At 43.1% G+C, this 10,347-nt stretch overlaps 1 protein-coding gene across 1 annotated transcript in view; it reads right to left on the minus strand.

The window, feature by feature from the left end:
• Nucleotides 1-5,112, minus strand: part of RACGAP1 (Rac GTPase activating protein 1) — a 25,802-nt gene extending 20,690 nt beyond the window's left edge. The window contains exon 1 of the mRNA XM_010857789.1: nt 5,026-5,112. The gene's annotated coding sequence lies outside the window, so the exon portion shown is untranslated. The remainder of the gene's footprint in view (nt 1-5,025) is intronic.
• Nucleotides 5,113-10,347: the final 5,235 nt, after the last annotated feature.

Genomic DNA, 10,347 nt, shown 5'->3' on the forward strand with positions numbered 1-10,347 from the left:
CTGATTATTTTAAAAAAAAAAAAGAAAAAAAAACACTTGATAAATTGAAGCCAGAGAACAAACTCATGAATGAATACACACACATTCCCCACATGATTTAATTGTCAAAAGCATTTCCATTCTACCTGAACATGTTTAATATACATGGAAACAAAGAAAACAGTTAAATAAAGGTGACAGAAGCCCTAGGATAAACTTTTAGTTCTTTTATTTACCTGTTGTATAACCGTGGATAAGTCACTTAAAATTCTGAAACACATCTATAAATGGGAACAAAAATACTTGCCATATTTGCCTCAAAGAATTCTACAAATTAATGGAGATAAAAGTTTTATACTGTATAAAGCAAACCTCACAATAAGACTATAGGGTATTAGAGTGGGTATAAATTTTTTGGTTTTGTTTTTGTGTGATTGTTGTTAGTTACATCCTAGAATAGTGATTAGCAAACCACAGCTGGACTTCAAATCAAAAACAGAGGAGACAGTAAAATTTGACATGGTCTAGGCTCTTAAACAAGCTCTTCTACATGAGCCTCATAGCATCTGAGAAGAGCTAGTTTTTCCTCTAAGACAGAATTACTTTGGGCAATCCAAACAGCACCAGAAAATATAATCCTCTTCACTTTGTATGCTGGGGAACTATGTATTTTTATTTATGTTCTATAGAAGTGACTCTAAGGAATTATTTATAGATGACAAAAATATCTTTCTGTATCAGTACTAACCCTGATATCTTGACAAGTTAAAATTTACTCATTCTATTCAGTATCAACTAAAAATCGTGTTAATTTTCCTGCTGGGTCACATCTTCACCCTCATGAATACTTGTTTATTTCTCCCCCTTTATTATTTAGCTCATAGCTAGGAGATACACTAATGTGAACGGAAACACAAACAAAGTCATATTGTAGTACATTGCTGCGCAGCTGTAAAACAGCTGTCACTTTTTCACTACAGAGGCGGCTGTCTTCTGGGAAAGCTGAAATGATCCTTGTGTGTAGCAAGGAAATCAGTTTGTGGAGCACTTTAAACAAAAAGGTGCTAGAGAATCTCAGCTGTTATTGATGAGAAGCCCCAGAGGTGGAGAAGTCACTATGTTACAGATTCCCAATCTGTGAGTATCCTTAAGGGAGCAATTTGGCATCACCAGGAAAGAGTCTCAGCTTGATGTGATTGCTTTGAGTCCCCAATTTAATTTCAATCACCCAGCCAAGAGAACAGACATCATCCTTCAGAATAACAGACTATTTGCAGATCTTACTGCAGGGTATCCTGGGAAAAGTCTCTATCCTCTTCTTCCTCCCCCTACAAATAACATTATTAAGAGACCTATACATCAGGTTTTAGATGCATCAAGAGTGTTAAATATTGTAAGACAAAGCAATGAGTTTTTCAGGAAAGAGTTTTGATGAAAAACATTCTCACAAACGTTACTAAATCTGAAGAGTCCCAAGAAATTAACAATACCAGTTCTCTGCTGCCAAGGAAAAACATCCCCTAAGACTGTCTCAATACTACAAAATGCTTTCATATGAAAGTTATTTCAGAACAATTCTTTTTCCCAAATGTCCAGCTTTTGCTTCACCATATCAAAGCCTCTATTCAACTGGCAGGCAGAAGGAATATCTTGAAAACAAATGTTCTCATGAGCAAGTCAACTGCAGAAAGAGTAAACAGAACATCTTCAGTCCAACATGAATGAAGATTAAAATACGGAATAAGAGGGAATTCCCTGGCAGTCCAGCAGTTAGGGCTCTGCACTTTCACTGCGGAGGGCCCAGCTATCCTGGTGGGGGAACTAGGATCCCACAAGCCCGTGCAGTACGCCCCCCCCCCCCACAAAAAAAAAAAGCAGAACGAGACAAATTACTATTTTTCATAAAATCATTACCAGTTCATTATACTAAGTTCTCCTTTTATTCTTTTTCTTCTGTGAATTCTTTCCATTCCAAAGTGTTCCATTCTTCAGGGTCTAATGTAAGTATTATCAACTTATGGAAAGCGTTCCGTAATCATTTTAGTATAAAACAACCTCTTTATTATCTAAAACACTCATCTGGCAGATATAAAACGCTGCCTCATACTGTTAATTTTCTCTGTTCAGAAAAAAAGTAACATTTTTTAATGGTGAAACTAAAACCTCACCACCCTGAACTCAATGCACCTCCCGAAGTAATCTTTGCCCAGTATGCACTCATATTTCATAGAACTGCAATCATAGATTTATATATTGTCTTACTTTTTTCTACCATGTTTCCATTAAGTTGCAAGAAGTTGATGAACATTTATTTAACTGTTCTCTTCCTTGAACATTTGGGTAATTCTGTTTACCTCTACTTAGAATTTTTCATATGGTCACTCCCTCACTTTCTTCAGGTATTTATTCAAATGTCATTTACTCATACAGGCCGCCCAAAAGCACATGAAAAGATGTTCAACATCACTAATTATTAGAGAAATGCATATCAAAATCACAATGAGGTACCACCTCACACAAGTCAGAATGGCCATCATTAAAAAGTCTGCAAATAACAAATGCTAGAGAGGGTATGGAGAAAAGGGAACCTTCCTGCGCTGTTGGCAGGATTATAAACTGGAGCAGCCACTACGGAAAAAACAGTACGGAAGGTCCTGAAAAACTAAAAACAGACTTGCCATATGATTTGGTAATCCCACTCCTGGGCATATATCCAGAAAAAAACTATGGTTTGAAAAATATATGCACCCCAATGTTCACAGCAGCACTATTTACAATAGCTATGACATGGACACGACCTAAATGCCCATCAACAGATGCATGGATAAAGAAGGGGCATGTACGGGTGTGTGTGTGTATAATATATATACACATATATATACTACACGTAATATATACACACACACATATGTATATACACACACACACACATAGTAGAATACTACTCAGCCCTGAATGAAATAATGCCATCTGCAGCAACATGGATGGACCTAGAGATTATCATACTAAGTGAAGGAAATCAGAAAAAGACAAATACCATATGACATTGCTTATATGTAAAATCTAAAATACAGCACAAATGAACTTATTTATGAAACAGAAATGGAAAACCAACTTATGGCAACCAAAAACGAAAGAAAGTGAAAGGAAAGTGAAGTCAGTCAGTCGTGTCCAACTCTTTGCGACCCCATAGACTGTAGCCTACCAGGTTCCTCCATCCATGGGATTTTCCAGGCAAGAATACTGGAGTGGGTTGCCATTCCCTTCTCCAGGAGATCTTCCCGACCCAGGGACTGAACCCAGGTCTCCTGCACTAAGAGGGTGGGATAAATTAGGAGTTTGGGATTAGCAGATACAAACAACTATACATAAAATAGACAAACATACAAAGTCCTACTGTATAGCTGCTGCTGCTGCTGCTGCTAAGTCGCTTCAGTCGTGTCCAACTCTGTGCAACCCCATAGACGGCAGCCCACCAGGCTCCCCCGTCCCTGGGATTCTCCAGGCAAGAACACTGGAGTGGGTTGCCATTTCCTTCTCCAATGCATGAAAGTGAAAAGTCAAAGTGAAGTCGCTCAGTAGTGTCCCACTCCTAGCGACCCCATGGACTGCAGCCCACCAGGCCCCTCCGTCCATGGGATTTTCCAGGCAAGAGTACTGTATAGCACGACCTGTAATTATCCATAATGGAGAAAATCCATAATGGAAAAAAATATGAAAAAGAACATGATTCACTTTGCTGTAACCAGAAACTAACACTGTCAATCAACTACACTTCAATTAAAAAAACATTGTCCCATTGTTAACCACCCTTTCAAATTGCATCTTTCCCCCCAAACTCCTGCTTTACTTTGCTCAAAAAAATTTATCTACATCTAACTTATTTACATATTAACTGACTTATTTGGTTTATTGTTTGTCTCCCCACTAGTTTAACGTCCAAGAAGGCAGAGATTTTTGCTCACTGATGAGTTTCTGGTGCCTAGAACAATGACTGACATTTGGCAAATGATGATAAAATATTCAATGAACGAATAAGCTGAACATCACTACGGACAGTGTTTTTCTTCAAGTGGCCATGTTCCTTAAAAATGCACTTCCAAGGCTTGGAGTACCAAGTTAGATGGTAAAAAAAAATCTCTTATGACTCTTGATAAATGGTGCAAAATATTTTCTAAAAGGGCCGGACTAACGTATTCTCAACAGTGTAAAGGCCTACTATATTCACCACAGTTATCTTTCTAAGTTCTATTAGCACAAATAAGTTGCAAGCTCATTTAAAGCCAAGTAAGACTGTCTTGTACTTAATTTTGCACTGAATGCCTGTTGAATGATTAACCTATAGGAAAGGCGTGCTCCCTAAACATTTTCAATAACTCGAAAGCTCACCCACCACATTAAAGAGTACGATGACGTTTCTTTAAAAAAAAAAAGCTTATCTTCCCACCCAACCCACAATCCTATACACTCCCTCCTATAGACTCCCTCTGTAGATGAGTCTATAGGATCTAGATATGAACAGGGATCTATGTGAAAGGATAAAGTAAGGCCTTGCTGTTTCTAAGGCTGAGATTTTAATGAGAAAGGCAAATGTCATCATTTCCCGAGACTCACACAGCCCACTAGAAAGTGGGGTTCCACTCCAAGCCGCCTCGGCCTCTAGAACACCAGGGCTTTTCCCATTGAAAAAGTTTTGTTCCTCCGAAAAGAACCGTCGAAAAAGTCTTGCTACCCCACCTACTTTCTGTCTTTAAGTGAAAGCCATTTATTTGGGGTAGCTTCTGCCCTGTTGAAGTCACCATCTCAAAAAGACGCCCCCGGCTTTCCACAAAACATGGCGCCACTAAAGAACCCCCCACTCCCTAAGTAAAGCCCGCTCAGGCCGCCCGCGCCCCCGGCCGGAGGAGGGCCGCGGAGGAGGAGCTGTAGGTGCCGGCCTCCCCCTACCCCGACCCCGTGAGGGCCACAGCTCACCACCGGGGACGCCTCCCTCCCCCAAAAGACCCAGCGCCACAAACACCTCTCCTCGCAACCCCCGACACCCACCTTTTCGGGTCCGCCTGGCCCCACCCGGGCGGCCTTCTACTTCCCTCCGCGTCTCACCCAACGGCAGAACAGCACCGCGCCGCTAGGCCAGGTTTGAAATCCTGCACCAACCAATCACAGAGAAATTTATTCCTCCCGCGGTGTTTCCCCCCGCCCACGCTCTGACGCACACGCCAGGGCAACGGAGAAGGGCGGGGACACAAGAGAGGGCATGCGCATTCTGATAGAGCGAGGCCAAAGGTACCCATCTTGACTAAGGTCAACAGTTTTGGGGGTTTTCTTTCTCCCTTCGCCCCACTCCCTCCGGAACACTTTCTTGAAGGCATTCAAGATACCATGTTGACTAAAGGCAAATGATACTTTTTGAGGGCAAATTTTTCTGGGCCTGTTTTCCCCAGACCCGGAAATAGGACTTTTGGAAATTCTTAACTGAGAAGTGGATCATCTCTCCATTCAATAGGAAGAATTTCGGAAGATTTACTGAGCCGACAGTTCAGTTCAGTTCAGTCCCTCAGTCGACTCTGCGACCCCATGGACTGCAGCTCGCCAGGCCTCCCTGTCCATCACCAACTCCCGGAGTTTACTCAGACTCATGTCCGTGGAGTCGGTGATGCCATCCAACCATCTCATCCTCTGTCGTCCCCTTCTCCTCCCACCTTCAATCTTTCCCAGCATCAGGGACTTTTCAAATGAGTCAGTTTGCATCAGGTGGCCAAAGTATTGGAATTTCAGCTTCAGAATCAGTCGTTCCAATGAATATTCAGGACTGATTTCCTTTAGAATGGATTGGTTGGATCCCCTTGCAGTCCAAGGGACTCTCAAAGAGTCTTCTCCAGCTGCTGCTGCTGCTGCTGCTAAGTCGCTTCAGTCGTGTCCAACTCTGTGCGACCCCATAGACAGCAGCCCACCAGGCTCCGCCGTCCCTGGGATTCTCCAGGCAAGAACACTGGAGTGGGTTGCCATTGCCTTCTCCAATGCATGAAGGTAAAACGTGAAAGTGAAGTCGCTCAGTCGTATCCGACTCTTCGCAACCCCATGGACTGCAGCGTACCAGGCTCCTCTGTCCATGGGATTTTCCAGGCAAGAGTACTGGAGTGGGGTGCCATTGACAGGCCATCAATTCTTCGGCGCTCAGCTTTCTTTATAGTCCAACTCTCACATCCATACATGACCACTGGAAAAACCATAGCTTTGACTAGGCGGACCTTTGTTGGCAAAATAATGTCTCTGCTTTTTAATATGCTGTCTAGATTGGTCATAACTTTTCTTCCAAGGAGTAAGCGTCTTTTAATTTCATGGCTGCAGTCACCATCTGCAGTGATTTTGGAGCCCCCCAAAATAAAGTCTGTCACTGTTTCCATTGCTTCCCCATCTATTTGCCATGAAGTTATGGGACTAGATGCCATGATCTTAGTTTTCTGAATGCTGAGTTTTAAGCCACTCTCCTCTTTCACTTTCATCAAGAGACTCTTTAGTTCTTCACTTTCTGCCATAAGGGTGGTGTCATCTGCATATCTGAGATTATTGATATTTCTCCTGGCAATCTTGATTCCAGCTTGTACTTCATGCAGCCAGGATTTCTCATGATGTACTCTGCATATAAGTTAAATAAGCAGGGTGACAATATACAGCCTTGATGCACTCCTTTCCTGATTTGGAACCAGTCTGTTGTTCCATGTCCAGTTCTAACTGTTGCTTCCTGACCTGCATACAGATTTCTCAGGATACAGGTCAGGTGGTCTGGTATTTCTGTCTCTTTAAGAATTTTCCACAGTTTGTTGTGATCCACACAGTCAAAGGTTTTGGCATAGTCAAAAATGCAGAAGTAGATGTTTTTTCCAGAACTCTCTTGCTTTTTCAATGATCCAACAGATGTTGCAATTTGATCTCTGGTTCCTCTGCCTTTTCTAAATCCAGCTTGAACATCTGGAAGTTCACAGTTCACATGCTGTTGAAGCTTGGCTTGGTGAATTTTGAGCATTACTTTGCTAGCATGTGAGATGAGTGCAATTGCACAGTAGTTTGAACATTCTTTGGCATTGCCTTCCTTTGGGATTGAAATGAAAACTGACCTTTTCCAGTCCTGTGGCCACAGCTGAGTTTTCCAGATTTGCTGGCATATTGAGTGCAGAACTTTCACAGCATCATCTTTTAGGATTTGAAATAGGTGAACTGAAATTCCATCACCTCCACTAGCTTTGTTCATAGTGATGCTTCCTAAGGCCCACTTGACTTCACTTTCCAGGATGTCTGGCTCTAGGTGAGTAATCACACCATCATGGTTATCTGGGTCATGAAGATCTTTTTTGTATAGTTCTTCTGTGTATTCTTGCCACCTCTTCTTAATATCTTCTGCTTCTGTTAGGTCCCTACCATTTCTGTCCTTTATTGTGCCCATCTTTGGATGACATGTTCCCTTGGTATCTCTAATTTTCTTGAAGAGGTCTCTAGTCTTTCCCATTATATTGTTTTCCTCTATTTCTTTGCATTGTTCGCTGAGGAAGGCTTTCTTATCTCTTCTTGCTATTCTTTGGAACTCTGCATTCAAATGGGTATATCTTTCCTTTTCTCCTTTGCCTTTTGCTTCTCTTCTTTTCACAGCTATTTGTAAGGCCTCCTCAGACAAGAGAGTTTACATTACAACCACACAGCACAGATCTCTACTGATCCTTACAACACATAATATTGTTGTTGTTCAGTCACTAAATCCTGTCCAACTCTTTGAGATACCATGAATTGCAGCATGCCAGGCTTCTCTGTCCATCACTATCTCCTTGAGTTTGCTCAAACTCGTGTCCATTGAGACAGTGATGCCATCCAACCATCTCATCCTCTGTCATCCCCTTCTCCTCTTGCCCTCAATTTTTCCCAGCATCAGGGTCTTTTCCAGTGTCAGCTTTTCACATCAGGTGGCCAAAGTATTGGAGCTTCAGCTCCAGTCCTCCCAATGAATATTCAGGGTTGATTTCCTTTTAGGATGGACTGGTTGGATCTCCTTGCAGTCAAAGGGACTCTCAAGAGTCTTCTCCAACACCACAGTTCAAAAAGCATCAATTCTTCGGCACTCAGGTTTCTTTATAGTCCAACTCTCACATCCATACATGACTACTGGAAAAACCATAGCTTTGACACATGTAATGTACGCTAGCAAAGAATGACCAGACTAGGAAGGGATGGGACTTTATCCTATAATTGACACAATGACAAGATAATAGGGCCTGGGTTGACTCTGATTATGCTTGCATTTTACATAGGTCGTGTGCTCAAATGGGGGCTTCCCTGATGGCTCAGTAGTAAAGAATCCACCTGCAACGCAGGAGACTGCCTGCAGTGCAGGAAACCTGGGTTGGGAAGATCCGCTGGAGAAGGAAATGGAAACTCACTCCAGTATTCTTGCCCAGAAAATGTCATGGACAGAGGAATGTGGCAGGCTACAGTTCATAGGGTCGCAAGCCTTGGACATGACTTAGTGACTAAACCACAACCACCATGCTCAAATGGCATGGAGGTTTGTTTAGAGAGGGGAAAATCTGAAAGTAGAAAGACTTGCTTCATTGTTAGGGAGAGGACACAAGCTGAATTAGACAAGTGGCAGTGGGAATGGAAAGGAGGGGACAGGTGGCAAAGATATTCATGAAATGAAATGGATTTATTAAATGACTAGGGGTTGAGGGAGAGAAGGGGATGTACAATGACTCAGTTCTCACCTTCTCCCCTTCACCCCTTATCCAATTACTTAAAACAAGTCTTTTTTAAAAAAATATTCTTTTATTTTTTTCTTTTATCACTTGGCTGCGCTGGGTCTTACTTGCTGGTGCCCAGGCTTCTCATTGTGGTGGCAGAGTGCAGGCTCTAGGGCACGCGGGCTCAGGAGTTGCCACTTTCGGGGTTTCTAGAGCACAGGGACTCCAGTAGCAGTGGCCTGTGAGATTCATCACCCCATGGCATGTGGAATCTTCTCAGGCCAGGGATCAAACCTGTGTCCCCTGCATCGGCAGGTGGATTCTTAACCACTGGACTACCAGAGAAGTCCTACTTCAGCGCAGTTCTTAAGTATCTCTTTGTATGTATCCACTTCTTCCTACCTTCTCCACCGTAATCCCAACTCAGTTGTCCAAGCCATCAGTGAATCTGGTTACCCTTCACTTGCATTTTTTACACCCTGAATGATCTTTTAAGAATGTAATTCTAATCATGCTTCTCTCTTGTTTAAAACCATTAATGACTTCAACTTCCTCCTCAATAAAGACCAAAATCCTTAACAAGGCTCTCCTAACCTGGCCCTGGCTTGCCCTTAGAGCTGCATTTCGTGACCCTCTGGCATTTCCAGCTCCTCTTTCCCACCGCCACAGCCTCTTCACCTGGCTAAATTTTCCTAATCCTTTGCAGCAGCTGAGATGTTTTCTGCCTTGCTCAGGGAGGTCTCCGAGGCCTAGAGCCATGCGTTTCCCTATAAGCTTCCCTAGAACGACTTCCTCCCACAGGTCAGCTCATCTTTTTCATCTTCCTGGTTCTTCTAGTCACCAACTATATGGACTTTTAGAAGCCATCTGTGCCTTTGCTCACTTGTCTAGGAATGGAAATCATAATAATACCTATTTCATAGATAAGTGAGCTGTCCATATAAAACACTTTGCACAGTTTCTGGCACACAGTGAGTGCCCAGCAAATATTCCTGATTTTACCCACAAGACCATAAACGTCCAGAGAACAGAGATTGTACTCCTCTAATTTACTGCTATAATCTCTTGCTTTTGCAGCTCCAATAGTCATGTGAGGGAGCAGAGGTGCATTCAATAAGACAGTGGGAGCATTCCACCCCACCATCCAAACTCTGTGTCCCAAATGATGGGTGAGGGTTGGTGATACTGACACCCCCATTCCTCCCTTCCCCCAAAGCACCACCACACCCCTCCCATTCCATTCAACCCCCTTCCCTGCTACACCAGCCCTTGAAAATGTGTGTGTGTGTGCATATGTGTGTAAGTGTGTGTGTGTGTGTGTGTGTGTGTCTGTAGGGATGTTTTAAACCCCTTTCTTCTCAAACTGTAGTTCTCTGGGTAGGGAGGCATCCTGGAGCTGTGATGGGAAAAGCATGAGAACTGATGCCAGAAAGCACAGATTCGATTCCCGGCCCTGCCACTTATTAGAGGCGAGATGTTGGCCTGGTTATTTAATCTCTCGCATTGGAAGAGCCCCACGCACCGGGTGATTTGGAGGAACCAGCGAGGTAATGGTTGTAGAAGGGCCTCTGCCTGCTGTACCGCGCCGTCGAAGGATGCATTAGCACCGTTACGCCCGCCCTCGCCCTACCCGCTCCCC

This window comes from Bison bison, unplaced genomic scaffold (genome assembly GCF_000754665.1).
Source record: "Bison bison bison isolate TAMUID 2011002044 unplaced genomic scaffold, Bison_UMD1.0 scf7180017864383, whole genome shotgun sequence".
Lineage (NCBI taxonomy): Eukaryota > Metazoa > Chordata > Mammalia > Artiodactyla > Bovidae > Bison > Bison bison.